This window comes from Saimiri boliviensis, chromosome 17 (genome assembly GCF_048565385.1).
Source record: "Saimiri boliviensis isolate mSaiBol1 chromosome 17, mSaiBol1.pri, whole genome shotgun sequence".
In the NCBI taxonomy this organism is placed as follows: domain Eukaryota; kingdom Metazoa; phylum Chordata; class Mammalia; order Primates; family Cebidae; genus Saimiri; species Saimiri boliviensis.
Genome location: NC_133465.1, coordinates 21064321 through 21079360, shown reverse-complemented (window position 1 = coordinate 21079360; position 15040 = coordinate 21064321). Strand labels below are relative to the sequence as shown.

Here is a 15040-nt window from a genome sequence, read left to right as displayed (position 1 = left end):
CGGACGGCCCCGCCCCAAGGCCCCGCCCCCATAGGCCAGCCCCTCCCCGTAGGCCCCGCCCTCGACCAGCCCCTCCTCACAGGCCCCGCCCCCGGCCAGCCCCTCCCCACAGGCCCCGTCCCCGGGCAGCCCCTTCCCATAGGCCCCGCCCTCAGCCAGCCCCTCCCTATGGGCCCCGCCCTCGGCCAGCCCCCACAGGCCGGCTTCCACCACCGGACAGCCCCCAGGCCCAGACCCCGCCCCCACCGGCTCCCCCCGCCCTAGGCCCAGTCCCTTGAGAGCTGCGCGGGAGCCCGGCTGGGTGGGTTCGAAGCCCCTTCTAAGGGGCCTCCGCAGAATCCTATTTTCACACTGGTGAGTGGAAGAACTGTTAAAAGGAATGCGGCTGGGCGCGTTGGCTCACGCCTGTCATCCCAGCACTTTGGGAGGCCAAAGTGGCCGGATCACAAGATCAGGAGTTTGAGACCAGCCTGGCCAACATGGTGAAACCCTGTCCATACTAAAAATACAAAAATTAGTGAGGAATGCTGGTGGGCACCTGTAGTCCGCTACTCGGGAGGCTGAGGCAGGAGAATCGCTTGCACCCGCGAGGCGGAGGTTGCAGTGGGCTGAGATCACGCCTTTGCAATCACTTTTGCACCAACCTAAATCGTAGGGTTGGAGGAGAGCTGAGCTGACTGCTTTCTCGCAAGCAGCTGTTTCCAGCCGCAGTGTCCTCAACCTAGGCCAATTTCATCAAGGGTCAGCGGATTGGGAGTAGATGACTGTGAATCAGCTTCCCTTCGCTAACACAGCCACCGTCTCATGCAACGTTCGCCGCCAGCTAACACGTGAAGGCATGGAAAGGGGGCAGCTGGGGGCCTTGCAGAAGAGGCGGGGAATCTGAGCCTCCTTGTCCACAGGGGAAATCCCATAAAGTGACTTCATCGTGAGTGGGCACCTGCGTGTTTGGGGACTGTTCGCTGAAGAGTGCAGGGAAGGGACAGCGGGGACCTCCTTCGAATTTGCAGTTTAGGATGAGTGATCACATTGACGGGTAAGATGAGATTGGAGGTTCTCTTGTGAATGTGAGCTCTGGGGCTCTGGTGTGGCTGAATCTGTCATAAAGAGGTGCTTCTGATCCCAGCGTGTCCCAGGTATAATACTCAGATATCTCCTAAACTGATTGATTAGATGTACAGGTGTGTACCTATGTGTCTGAACAGATGCTCAGACGTCTCCTAAACCGATTGCTTAGATGTACAGATGCGTACGTATGTGTCTGAACAGATGCTCAGACGTTTCCTAAACAGATTGCTTAGATGTACAGATGTGTATGTATGTGTCTGAATGGATACAGGCCCATTCCTGACTTTGAGAAAATTTTTTCTTTCTTTCTTTAAAACGTTGTGATTAAGTGTTTACTCAGGACAAGGCAGTGTTTGAACTTTCACATAAAATTACCCATATGTTTTTTCTTTTTGAACACACTTGGACACATAGAGTCTTCAGACCTCAGTTTCCCTTTTGTTCTAGAAGGAGGTTCTACAGTAGTACCTTGGAGAAAATTCCATTTCTTCTTTTTTTTTGAGACGGAGTCTCTCTATTGCCCAGGCTGGAGTGCAGTGGCGCAATCTCAGCCCACTGCGACCTCCTCCTCCCAGGTTCAACCAATTCTCCTGCCTCAGCCTCCCAAGTAGCTGGGACTACTGTCACCATGCCTGGCTGATTTTTGTATTTTTAGCAGAGACAGGGTTTCACCATGTTAGCCAGGCTGGTCTCGAACTCCTGACCTGAAGTAATCACTTGAGTACCCACCTTGGCCTCCCCAAGTGCTGGGATTATAGGCATGAGCCACTATGCCCAGCCAGAAACTCCTATTTCTTAAGAAAGTTTAGGCCAGGTGTGGTGGCTCACGCCTGTAATCCTAGCACTCTGGGAGGCTGAGGCAGGAGGACTGCTTGAGCCTAGGAGTTTGAGACCAGCCTGAGCAACATAGTGAGACCATGTCTCTATTTAAATTTTAAAAAGAAAGATGACTATAGTTTCTTTTTGATATTAAAAAGTTTATACTATACTTCACTTTTCATTTTTCATTGTCTGTGAAATCTTTCAAGGAGCTTGTAGAAAGCTCAAGTCTCTGCCCCTTTCAGGCCAGGCGAGGTGGCTCACACCTCTAATCCCAGCAAATTGGGAGGGCGAGGTGTGTGGATTACTTGAGATCAGGAGTTTGACACCAGCCTGGCCAACATGGTGAAACCGTGTCTCTACCAAAAATATAAAAAATTAGTTGGGTGTGGTTGTGGGTGCCTATAATGCCAACTACTCTGGAGTCTGAGACAGGAGAATCACTTGAACTTGGGAGGCAGAGGTTGCAGTGAGCCGAGATCAATCCACTACAGTCCAGCCTGGGTGACAGAGCCAGACTCAATCTGGAATAACAAATGAATAAAATAAAGTGAAGGGATTATACTTTTCTTTTTCTTTTTTTTCTTTTTTTTTTTTTTTGAGACGGCGTTTCGCTCTTGTTACCCAGGCTGGAGTGCAATGACGCGATCTCGGCTCACCGCAACCTCCGCCTCCTGGGTTCAGGCAATTCTCCTGCCTCAGCCTCCTGAGTAGCTAGGATTACAGGCATGTGCTACCATGTCCAGCTAATTTTTTGTATTTTTAATAGAGACGGGGTTTCACCATGTTGGCTAGGATGGTCTCGATCTCTTGACCTCCTTGGACTCCCAAAGTGCTAGGATTACAAGCTTGAGCCACCGCGCCCAGCCAAGAGATTGTACTTTTCTAGATGGATCTTTTTCTTAATCTAGCTGCTCTTGAAGAGCAAAGTATAGCTACCTCTGCAATGACAATGAGACACCCCCACAAAACAAAGGGTGCATTATACCATAGCGTAATGCACAGTATCGGTTCCCATCATCTTTTCAGGGTGCCCGTTTCACTTTTTGTCTTGTTTTTACCCTTAGGAGAGAGGTGTTGTGTGTGTGTACACATTTTATAAGTGCTCACATAAAACTCAGTCAACATAGTGATAATAGCTAATACTGCTTGAGTGCTCATGATGAAGCAGGTGTTGTGGGGCGTCTTCTATTCACAATGGAGCAGGTGCTGTGCTGGGTGTTTTTTATTCACGATGGAGCAGGTGCTGTGCTGGGTGTCCTCTGTTCACGATGGAGCAGGTGCTGTGCTGGGTGTCCTTTGTTCACAGGTGCTGTGCTGGGTGTCCTTTGTTCACGATGGAGCAGGTGCTGTGGGGCGTATTCTATTCACAATGGAGCAGGTGCTGTGCTGGGTGTTTTTTATTCACGATGGAGCAGGTGCTGTGCTGGGTGTCCTCTGTTCACGATGGAGCAGGTGCTGTGCTGGGTGTCCTTTGTTCACAGGTGCTGTGCTGGGTGTCCTTTGTTCACGATGGAGCAGGTGCTGTGCTGGGTGTCCTCTGTTCACGATGGAGCAGGTGCTGTGCTGGGTGTCCTCTGTTCACAATGGAGCAGGTGCTGTGCTAGGTGTCCTCTGTTCATGGTGGAGCAGGTGCTGTGCTGGGTGTTCTTTATTCACGATGAAGCAGGTGCTGTGCTGGGTGTCTTCTATTCATGATCTCATTTGTTCCCCTTAACAATCTCAGTTAAAGCAGTTGCCTTCATTACTGAAGAAATTGAAGCTCAGAGAGGTTCGATCCTTCGTGACACCGGGTCTTGAACCTGCTTTATTCTGTCTGTAGAACCCACATCCTGACCTAAACCACGATGCTTTGTGTCAGGAGCAGCGGCGTGGACGCTGGCCACACAAAGCTTTTGCTGATGTGAACAGCCGTGGGTGCTGCTGCTGCCCGGGGGGCCTCCCGGGGCCATTACAGGGGCTGCTTCCCTGCTCGTTTGGTTCTTTTTTTTGAGATGGAGTCTCACTCTTGTTGTCCAGGCTGGAGTGCAGGGGCGCAATCTTGGCTCACCACAACCTCCACCTTCTGGGTTCAAGAGATTCTCCTGCCTCAGCCTCCCAAGTAGCTGGGATTACAGGCAGCTGCCAACGCACCCAGCTAATTTGTGTATTTTTAGTAGAGATGGGGTTTCACCACGTTGGCCAGGATGGTCTCAAAGGCCTGACCTCATGATCTGCCAGCCTTGGCCTCCCAAAGCGCTGGGATTACAGATGTGAGCCACCACACCCAGCCTAAAATATTTTTTTAATACAGACAGGGTCTTGCCATGTTGCCCAGGCTGGTCTTGAACTCCTGACTTGAAGCGATCCTCCCAAAGTGTTGGGATTATAGGTGTGAGTCACCATGCCTGCCCCCATCATGTACTTTAACTTATCTCTAGATTATTTTAAATATCTAACACATTGTAAATGTTATGTGGTTGTTATGCATATTATTTGAATTTCTGTATTACTGTCGTGTTACTTTTTATTGTTTTTCCCCCTAAATGTTTTTGATCTGTGGTTGGTTGAATCTGAGGGTGTCCTTCGACAGGGAGGGCCAGGTAGAGAAGGCCCACTATAAAACTTTGTAAAGAGCACCGTTGTATGCATACAAGAAAGGCTGGAAATGCTGACTGGGGTGGTGTATTTTATGGGACATATTTTACTCTTCTATTGTGTTTTTTATTGTGGCTTTATGACTTATAGGACAGAAAAAAAGCTGAATACAATTACAGTTTTTAAAAGTCGGCTGGATGCTGTGGCTCATGCCTGTAATCCCAGCACTTTGGGAGGCTGAGGTGGGTGGATCACCTGAGGTCAGGAGTTCAAGACTAGCCTAGTAGAGACATGGTGAAACCCCGTCTCTACTCGTAATACAAAAATTAGCTAGCTGTTGTGGTGGGTGCCTGTAATCCAGGCTACTCAGGAGGCTGAGGCACGAGAATTGCTTGAACCTGGGAGGTGAAGGCTGCAGTAAGCTGAGATCAAGCCACTGTACTCCAGCCTGGGCAACAAGAGTGAAACTCCATTCCCACCTCAAAGAAAAAAAAAAACCCACCAGCTACAGTGTGTTGTGATCACACCACTGCACTCCACCTGGGCAACAGAGCAAGGCCCTGTTTCAAAAAACCAGAAAACAAAAGCCCGAGAGCCTATATGCTTCACACCTTCCGTGTGTGTGATCTGTGGCGTATGTGCAGATGAGCCCGGGCAAGCGTGCTAACTGCACTGTGGCTTCTGAGCCCACAGCCTGAGTGATCTTCCTAGTGGGTACACTGCTACCTTTCTCTGTTTCCCCCATCTTCCCTGCCACCTGCAGACTCAGTGAGAGGTTTTATTTTTCAGAGCAAGGCGTCTGTGGTCCTGGCTACTCCTGAGCAGAGTTTTCACAGCTTCCCCAGCTCCCTTGGAGGAATGGGGGTCTGGAAGGAGATTGCACCGTGTGCTTGGAACCAGGCATCTTTTTTTTTTTTTTTTTTGGAGACAGTCTTGCTGTCAGCCAGGCTGGAGTACAATGGCACTACCTTGGTTCATTGCAATCTCCACCTCCTAGGTTCAAGATTCTTCTACTGCCGGGTGCTATGGCTCATGCCTGTAATCCCAGCAGTTTGGGCAGATCACCGGAGGTCGGGAGTTCGAGACCAGTGTGACCAACATGGAGAAACTCTGTCTCTACTAAAAATACCAAATTAGCTTCGGGTGGTGGCAGGCACCTGTAATGTCAGCTACCCGGGAGGCTGAGGCAGGAGAATCGCTTGAACCCAGGAGGGGGAGGTTTTGGTGAGCCGAGATTGCATCACTGCACTCCAGCCTGGGCCACAGAGCAAGACTCCATCTCAAAAAAAAAAAAAAGATTCTCCTACTTCAGCCTCCCAAGTAGCTGGGATTACAGGCATGTGTCATCACACCCAGCTAATTGTGTATTTTTAGTAGAGATGGGGTTTACCAGGCTGGTCTGGAGCTCCAGACCTCAGGTGATCCACCCGCCTCGGCCTCCCACAGTGCTGGGATTACAGGCATGAGCCACCGCGCCGGGTGGAACCAGGAAGCTTTGATTGCAGAATCAGGGAGGCCAGATGGGACGTTGGCGTCTGTTGGCGTCTCCAGGCCACGCTCTCCTTGGCAAGACAGACCCTCTTCCTTTTTGGTCCTGAAAGCCACTCTAAAGCTCAGCAGCAGCTCGGGTGGGTGATGTGCGCGTGCACCAGTGCTGGGGTTCGTGGTCTTTGCAGGAAGTCAGGGTCCTTTGCAGGCTTGGAAGGAAATGAGGCCAGCTCGCAGGGACAGCCTTGCTTGTGGCCTCCGGGAGGGGAGCAGAAAGAACCCGGAACCCCAGAGACAGGGAGGCTTCTCGGCAGTGGCTTCCTCATTTCTGGTTAGCTGTGGCAGGAGGGCAAATACAATCTCTTTTACAAAAGCAACCTTTCTTTTTTTTTTTTTTTTTTTTTTTTGAGATGGAGCCCTGCTCTGTCACTTGGCTGGAGTGCAGTGGCGCGATCTCGGCTCACTGCAACCTCCGCCTCCCGGGTTCCTGCCTCAGCCTCCTGAGTACCTGGGATTACAGGTGCCACAGCCAGCTAATTTTTTTGTATTTTTAGTAGAGACGGGGTTTCACTGTGTTGGCAAGGATGGTCTCGAACTCCTGACCTTGTGATCTGCCCACCTCAGCCTCCCAAAGTGCTGGGATTTCAGGCATGAGCCACTGCACCTGGCCAAAAGCAGCTCCTTTACATCCAGAAGGTGACAGCTGGGCTCTCCTTTAGGGCCCCCGGAGAACTAACCCCCAGTGTGAGGCTGTGGCTGGCGGGACGGGGCAGAGCGGCAGCAACGTTCCTGCCTCAGCAGCCGCAGCATGACTTAGTCCCACGTCAGTGGGGTATATTTGCCCCCAGAGCTGGAGATCTGAGGAGCCCAGCTGCAGCCCTTTCTTAGGGGGAGGTTCTGCTCTCTGGGGAAAACCAAGTCCTGATCTGATTTGGGTCAGCGCTGTTCCCCCAGGGTGATCCAAAGCTTCCTGGGATGTTGGCCAGTACCCAAAGCTCTGTCAACCAGCCTGGCGTCCAGGAAAGACTTCCAGCACCCTCCCCCTCTCTGCTAGTATCCCAGCTCTAATCTACCCTCATGTGACAGGCATGTGGCTTTTTGGAGGAAAGGAACTTTCACAATCAGAAACAGCCGTCGGGAAAATAACTCTGTGGGTCACACAGGAGATTGGGTCACACAGGAGATTGGGCTATGAGACGTGTCAAAGGCCTTGGACCCGGAGGGGCATCCGGGTCGTTTCATCAGAGTCACGCCTCAGACCCCAGGAGGCTCCTGGAGCTCCAGGCTTCAGAGTGCTCGGGAGGCATAGGGACAGTGTCTTCCTGTCTCCAACCTACCACACCAGAAACGGGGTGTGGGCTGACCCTGCCCGATGAGACATTCACTCCAGCATGCAGCAGGGTGGTGGCAGCTCAGAGCTGCCCCCGAACCCTCTCTGCCCCAGAGCAGGAGATCAGGGCGTGTTTCCCGAGGCTCTGAAACAGGAGTGACTCTCCTTAAAGTGCCCCTTGCAATATCCCTCGGAGCTGGGCCAGGCAGGGCTGGGGCTGCCTTGGAGAAAGGGAGGCCTGGTACCTTTGCTCTTCCAGTCCATGTGGGAAGGTGTCCTTCCTTAGGAAGGCAGATGTCACCGGCAGTGGCATCTTTTCCCAGGGACTTGAGCCCTGTTCAGAGAACTGACAGGATTTTCCAGAAAGTTACGTGTGTGCTGATACTGTCCTGCAAGCCCAGGGGACAGTCATGAACATCTGGGAAGGAGGGTGGGGGAGGCAGGATACGCAGTTAAGACCCAGTTTTTCCCTATGTTTCTCTGAGAGGGTAGCTAAGAAATCATTTTTAAAATTAGATTTAATTAAGTAATTATGTTTTTTGAGCCAGTTTTTGCTCTTGTCACCCAGGCTGGAGTGCAATGGCGCGATCTCGGCTCACCGCAACCTCCGCCTCCTGGGTTCAGGCAATTCTCATGCCTCAGCCTCCTGAGTAGCTGGGATTACAGGTGCCCACCACCATGCCCAGCTAATTTTTGTATTTTTTTGTAGAGACGGGGTTTCACCATGTTGGCTAGGCTGGTCTGGAGCTCCTGACCTTGTGATTCGCCTGCCTCATCCTCCGAAAGTGCTGGGATTGCAGGTGTGAGCCACTATTCCTGGACAATAATTTTCTTTAAAATGCTCTGTATGCTACTTGCTGAGCTGGGTCAGGCAGAGCTGGGGGGCTGCGTTTGAGAGAGAGACGTCCACTAGTTAACCTCCGCAGCAGGAGAAAGCACCCTTATGGGCCGGCGCAGCGGCTCACACCTGTAATCCCAGCACTTACAGAGGCCAAAGTGGGAGGATCTCTTGAGGCCAGGAGTTCGAGAGCAGCCTGGGCAATATAGTGAGATTCTGTCTGTTTTAAAAAAAAATTAGCTGGGTGTGGTGGTGCACGTCTGCAGACCTAGCTGCCCAAGAAGTTGAGGCAGGAGGATGGCTTGAGCCTGGGAGGTTGAGACTGGTGTGCTACTATTTCACCACTACACTCCAGTCTGGGCCACGGAGTGAGACTTATCTCTAAAACATAAAGAAGGCGGCCTGGTGTGGTGGCTCACGTCTGTAATCCCAGCACTTTGGGAGGATGAGACAGGCAGATCACCTGAGGTCAGGAGTTTGAGACCAGCCTGGCCAACATGACGAAACCCCTCTCTATGAAAAAATACAAAACAAAACAAAATAGCCGGGCATGGTGGTGGGTGCCTATAATCCCAGCTGCTTGGGAGAGGCTGAGGCAAGAGAATTGCTTGAACCTGGGAGGTGGAGGTTGTAGTGAGACAATTGCGACATTGCACTCCAGCCTGGGCAACAAGACGGAAACTCCATCTCAATCAGTCAATCAATCAATCAGTCAATATAGAAAGAAAGAAAAAGAAATAAAAAACACCCTTGCCACCAGAGACCCTCTGGGAACAGACCTCACTTCCAGGAGTTGTCCAAAGACCCAGGAGCTTGTCAGATTTTGGTTGAGGGTCCGGAGGATGGAAATTGATCTTCGCGTCCTCCTTACCTGCCTCTTTCCCTGGAGAGCTGCTCTGAGAGCTGCGCTGATGAACCTGTATGAGCATCAGGTGCCAGAGCTGCCCGGCCTGCTGGAAGCTGAGCTCTTCCTCGGTGAGAGTCGGAGGGGCATCTGGTCAGGGTGCTTTCCTGACGCTTCCGGCCTGGCGCCAGGTACATTTGCTCCGGACAGAGCCAGGCTGGCTCCGTCACTCCCCAAGAGTGTGAGCTTGAGCATCTTCTGTAAAGCGGGAGGGATGGTTGTGGCTTCCACCTAGAGGGGCTGCGTGCAGAGAGTGCGGGTTACGCGCCTGACGCAGTGCCTAGTACGGAAATGCTGAGGATGCTAGGGACGTGGGGGCTGAAGGGCTTTCGGCAAACTCTTGGGAAGCGGGGTCGGGGAGTCTTGTGTGTCTGGAGGGGGCGGGGGTGTCCCAGAAAGGCTTCTCTGTAAGGTGGATCCAGGAAAAGCTGCACATTCTGTGGTGTTCTTGAATTCACGCTGAGGCCACACATGAGATGAGAGGCAGTTCCCAAAAGAGCCTTCCCACAGTCATCCGTTCCAGCTTTTTGCTCCATTCCCACGCTTGCCTCTGTGCAAGTTTTTTTTTTTTTTTTTTTTTTTGGCTGGAGTGAAATGGCGCAACCTCAGCTCACTTCAACCTCCGCCTTCTGGGTTCAAGCGATTCTCCTGTCTCAGCCTCCTGCCTGAGTAGCTGGGATTACAGGCACCCACTACCACACCTGGCTAATTTTTCTATTTTTAGTAGAGACGGGGTTTCACTATGTTGGCCAGGCTGGTCTCAAACTCCTTGAGTTTGTGAAGGCTCAGAAAGCAACTCTAGGAGATGAAGGAAGGACTAGTTTACACCCGAGGAGACCAGGTGAGTCAGGTGGTCAGCCTCCAGGCTTCCCTCGAGGTTTAGTACTCCAGACAGTTGGCCCTCACTCACGCCAGCTTCTCACCTCTGCCTTGTAAGGGTGTTCTGGCATTTTTCTTTTTTCTCTTTCTGAGACGGAGTCTCGCCCTGTCGCCCAGGCTGGAGTGCAGTGGTGCGATCTCAGCTCACCACAACCTCTGCCTCCCGGGTTCAAGTGATGCTCCTGCCTCAGCCTCCCAAGTAGCTGGAACTACAGGGGTGAGCCAACACTCTCGTTAATTTTGTATTTTTAGTAGAGAAAAAAAGAAAAATGCCAGAACATCGTTACCAGGCAGAGGTGAGAAGCTGGCGTGAGCTTGAGGACTGACCTTCTGGAGTACTAACCCTCGTGGGAGGCCTGGAAGCTGACCACCTGACCAACCTGGTCTCCTCAGGTGTGAACCAGTCCTGACCCTCGTCTCCCCGGGTATAACCTAGTCCTGACCCTTGTCTCCTAGGGTAGCTTTCTGGGCCTTCACAAACTCAGGGCTTGAGTTTGTGAAGAAACCAGATCTTGATGCAACTCAGTGTATTTATGTCTAAATGAAAAGGAGCCTTCTTCCCTCTGCACAGCACCCCCGCGGCCCAGGGAGTCTGGGGCCTTCTTCCCTCTGCACAGGCCCCTGCAGCCCAGCGAGTCTGGCCCCGGCGCTTTGTGGGCTCTCAGGGCTGTGTGGTGGTCACCATGGCCAGGTGCAGCCTGCAGCCACAGAAGGCATGCCCAAGCCCTGTCTCCAGGCTGCCTGCAGATGGGCTCTGGCAGCCCCTTAGATCGTGAGGGCGCAGATCAGTTTCTCTCACATTTCTCCCATCGTTGAACCAAAAGCCAGACTTCCCATCTGTCTGGCTGCAGGTGCATCAGCATCATCCCTGGGAGCTGTGAGTGACAGCTTCAGCCTGCAACACTGTGGGGAAGAGGAAGTAAGTATAAAGTGAGCAACTAGCTTTTTTTTTTTTTTTTTTTTTTTTTTTTTTTAATACGGAGTCTCACACTGTCGCCCGGGCTGGAGTGCAATGGCCCCATCTCAGCTCACTGCAACCTCCACCTCCTGGGTTCACATGATTCTTCTGTCTCAGCCTCCCGAGTAGCTGGGATTACAGGCATGCCACCATACCCAGCTAATTTTTGGGTTTTTAGTAGAGATGGGGGTTTCACTATGTTGGCCAGGGTGGTCTTGAACTCCTGACCTCATGATCTACCCACCTCAGCCTGCCAAAGAGCTGGGATTACAGGTGTGAGCCATTTCACCCAGCCTAAAAACAAGTTTTATTGCAAATCTGGGGCAGGCCTCAGAGCAGGACTCTGAGAATTGAGAGCGAAGTTCCCTTGGTGGGCTGAAGCATTTCTGGGTTTCTATGCCGTTTCCACGCTGGCGCCTGATTGGAGGAGAGGGAGTGCAGCCTCCAGTGCTGGCTGCTTAGCGAGGGAGCCTGTGCACTGGGGACTTCTCAGGATGTTTTGTGAGCATTAGCGTTTTAATTGGAACAGCAATTCTCCCACCGCAAATGCGATTCCAGGGTCCAGTTGTTCTTTCTTTGAGTTTTTCCAGAGAGGGTGGTCATTCTCAACACAACATCTCAACCAGCCCACGGTTCTTTTTCAGTTGGTGGAGTTGGGCTGGCTGAAACATCTTTGCAGCCTCCTTCGAGGCTCCTTGTGACTGGGAATATACTTGACCATTCATTCATTCACTTCATTCATTCATTCATTCGTATACTTCACTTATTACATTTGCTCATTCATTCACTGAAACCATTTCTGCAAGGTCCAGGGATTACACTGAATGAGAGTGATGTGGTTCCTCTCAGAGACCTCATTCTAGCAGAAGAGACAGGCATTGAACAATTTGCAAGAGTACTGAGTATTCAGCAGGAGGGAAAGATGCAGGCGTCCCTGGTCGGTGGGTAGAGAAAGCTCCTGGAAGAAGGGATATTCATGTTAAGACCAGAGGGTGAGTAGGAGATACCGAGGCAGAGGGGAGGGAGAGCATTTTAGCCAGAGCATTTTAGCCATTTTAGCCAGAGCATTCGGCCTGTGCAAAAGTCCGAGGCAGGAAAGAGTGGAAGACATCAAGGAGGACGATGTGCCAGGTGAAGGTGAGAGGGGGGCAGAGGCCCGGCCACAGGGCCCTGAGACAGCCAGAAGGACATATGACTCTCTATCCTGACAGTGGTGACAGGAGGCTGAGGCGGGAGAATCGCTGGGACTCAGGAGGTGGAGGTTTCAGTGAGCTGAGATCGTGCCACTGCACTCACGGGGGACAAGAGTAAATCTCCGTCTCAAAATTTAAAAAAGAAGCCGGAGATAGGTCTTAGCAAGAGAGGAATGACATGCTGTGTTTAGAGAACTCTTTGGTTGCTGGGAGACAGTGGGAAACTTTCCTCTAATTGATCTTCATGTCTGTGATGTCAGCCTCGTGAGCCCCAGACTGCTCCAGCCCACAGACCCAGACACAGTGTGGCCACCGCGGCCGAGTCTCGCCCGTTTTCACCCTCCTTTCGGGAGAACACGTGGCATGTGTGTTAGTTTGTCGTGCCAGCTCCTGGCACCAGACTGCGTGTTTGTGAGACTGAGCTGACCAGCTCAGGACAAGGTGCCAGAGCTTGGGGAAGAGGAAACCAGGAGTCACGAGGTTTCACGATCAGAACCTGAAAGTGCCTTCTGGAAAATATGCATGGCCCGGGCGCAGCTCGGACCAGGAGGAGTCAGGGCAGTTATTTCAGGGGTGTGTGTGCCTGGCTTCTGGGAGTGGCAGCCAGAGGCGGTAGCTTCCCTTGTGAAGGTGGCTGGCTCAGACTGCCCCCTCCCTCCACCCTGAAGTTTATGAAGGTGAAACTGAGTTAGGAAGGAGCATGCAAAGCAGCATGATGGGGCAAAGAAGACACTGGGGTGGGGCGGGGGCATGCCATGCCGCCGCCCTCCATTTCCCCCAACCAGGTAGAGTTCTCCACCCTGCGGGCGCTTAGGACAGGTGTTCTCAGGGCCATCCTGTGGAACGTTTGATCGAGCCTGGCTTCTGCCTCGGACGCTGGTAGCGACCTGTTGTTATGATGGCCTCTTTAAATGCTACCACACACGGTTGTTTTTACTGACTTATATTTTCTTTGAGATAGGGCCTTGCTCTGTTGCCCAGGCTGGAGTGTTAGTGGTGCAAACTCAGCTGACTGCAGCCTCGCTCTCCCAGGCTCAAGCGATTCTCCTGCCTCAGTCTCTTAAGTTGCTGGGATCACAGGTACCCACCACCACACCAGCTAATTTTTCTATTTTTAGTAGAGACGGGGTTTCACCATGTTGGCCAGGCTGTTCCCAAACTCCTGACCTCAAGTGACCTGCCCACCTTGGCCTCCCAAAGTGCTGGGATTATAGGCATGAGCCTCTGTACCTGGCTTGAGAATATTTTATTTTTATTTTTTTGAGAGGGAGCCTCACTCTGTTGCACCCAGGCTGGAGGTCAGTGGCACGATCTTGGCTCACTGCAACCTCCACCTCCCAGGTTCAAGCAATTTTCCTGCTTCAGCCTCCCTAGTAGCTGGGGTTACAGGCATCCACCACCATGCCTGGTTAATGTGTGTGTGTGTGTGTGTGTGTGTGTGTGTGTGTATTTTAGTAAAGATGGGGTTTCACCATGTTGGCCGGCTGGTCTCGAACTCCTGACCTCGTGATCCACCTGCCTCGGCCTCCCAAAGTGCTGGGATTACAGGTGTGAGCCACCACACCGAGCCCATTTGAGAATATTTTAGTGAAGGTTTTGTCCAGTGGATGACCATTCTGCCCATGTCACTCCTAGGGACTTCTGCTCCCTCTGGCCCAGATGAAATTCCTCCTGACTCCCCAGCTGTGCTGCTCCCAGCAGTAACATGCGGCCCTGGGTGGAACCTGGAGATACGTTTCCTGGCCCTCGAGGGCCACTTGGCTGGAAGCCGCTGGTGGCCGAGGTGCTGCGGTGCGGCCACCAGGTGGCGCCGGGGAGCCCCCAGTCTCTGCCGCAGGACAGGCAGAGGCAGGAGTGGACTGCGGAGGACCTTGCTTTGGATAGGCCTGGGCCTTAAAGAGACAGCGCTGCAGCCCCGAGCCAGCGAGGCTCCCCGGGCGGCAGGCACCCTGCCAGGCTCTGAGGCTCCTTTGCCCTCGCCTTGCCAAAGCCTGAGCCGCTGCCTTTGGAGCTAGTCTCGACAGCCGGCCCTCAGCCCCTGTGGCCACTCCTGGGCCTGACGGGGACAGGGCCAGCTGGTGGGTGGCGTCAGCGCCTGGGACGCATCTGCAGAGCTCTGGCTGAGCAAGCGAGGAGCACGGCCAGCTTCGGGGCTGTGGTGACCACAGGAGGGCAGAGGCCGCCTGTGAGCTCCGGCCCCAGCCAGATGTGCTCCTGCTTCCCTTGGGGCTCAGGAGCCTGGAGCCACTGCATGGAGTTTCTGGGTTTTGGGGACTTAGAGAAACCTCGGTCTCTTCTGCCGGTGTCTTTCCGGATGCTGATGGGGACTTGGTGGTGAGTAAATGAGGCGGGGGCTCCAGTCCTGCTGTCCAGCCCTCAGGGGGACTCCTTGGGAGGACTCTCCTGTTGACCTCTGGGTGGTGTCATCTGAGCAATGGCCAGGGAGGGCCACGTGAGCTGGGGCTTGGCGAGGGACCCTCCTGGGACTGTGGCCCGGGGGGTGCGTGATCTACGCCAGCAGCTCTGCCAGGATGCTGGATGTGCTGTGGCCCCTGGTCGTGGGAACGGGCTTCACCTCGGAAGTGTGCAGGGGTGTGGGGAGTATCACGGCTGCAGGAGCTGAGGTTACCATGCCTTATCCTGCAGGGATGCCTTGGGAGGCCGAGAGGGGTGAATGCCGCCCCGGGCATCAGATCCACATCTTGCCGGGGTGGCAGGCCTCCCCATGAGTCAAGCTGACACAGAACCTCAGTGGAGACCTGAATACCTGGGGAAGGATTCCGGTTCCCCTCTGTCGCCGGTAGCTCTCATGGCTGCTGGAAACACCAGGAGGCTGAGCAGAGGGCAAATGAGAAGAGGGCGAAGGACAGACTCTGAGGCCGAGACTTCGCCCTTAGAGGTGACTCCGTGGAGGCCTGGGGAATTATCTTCTTTCCCCAGACTAGAGGGCTGAGGATGAATCTTAGACTGGTCAATGCTGGCTAGG

General features: G+C 53.0%; 1 protein-coding gene across 3 annotated transcripts in view; it reads left to right on the top strand.

Annotated features, from left to right (window-relative positions):
• Positions 1–15040, top strand: part of ABR (ABR activator of RhoGEF and GTPase) — a 210958-nt gene that overhangs the window by 26870 nt on the left and 169048 nt on the right. Inside the window, exon 1 of one of the 3 annotated variants that reach the window (XM_039475791.2) lies at positions 13888–14388. The exons of the other annotated variants lie outside the window; for them this stretch is intronic. The gene's annotated coding sequence lies outside the window, so the exon portion shown is untranslated. Of the gene's footprint in view, positions 1–13887; positions 14389–15040 lie in introns of those variants that run through there. 3 annotated transcript variants of the gene reach the window in all.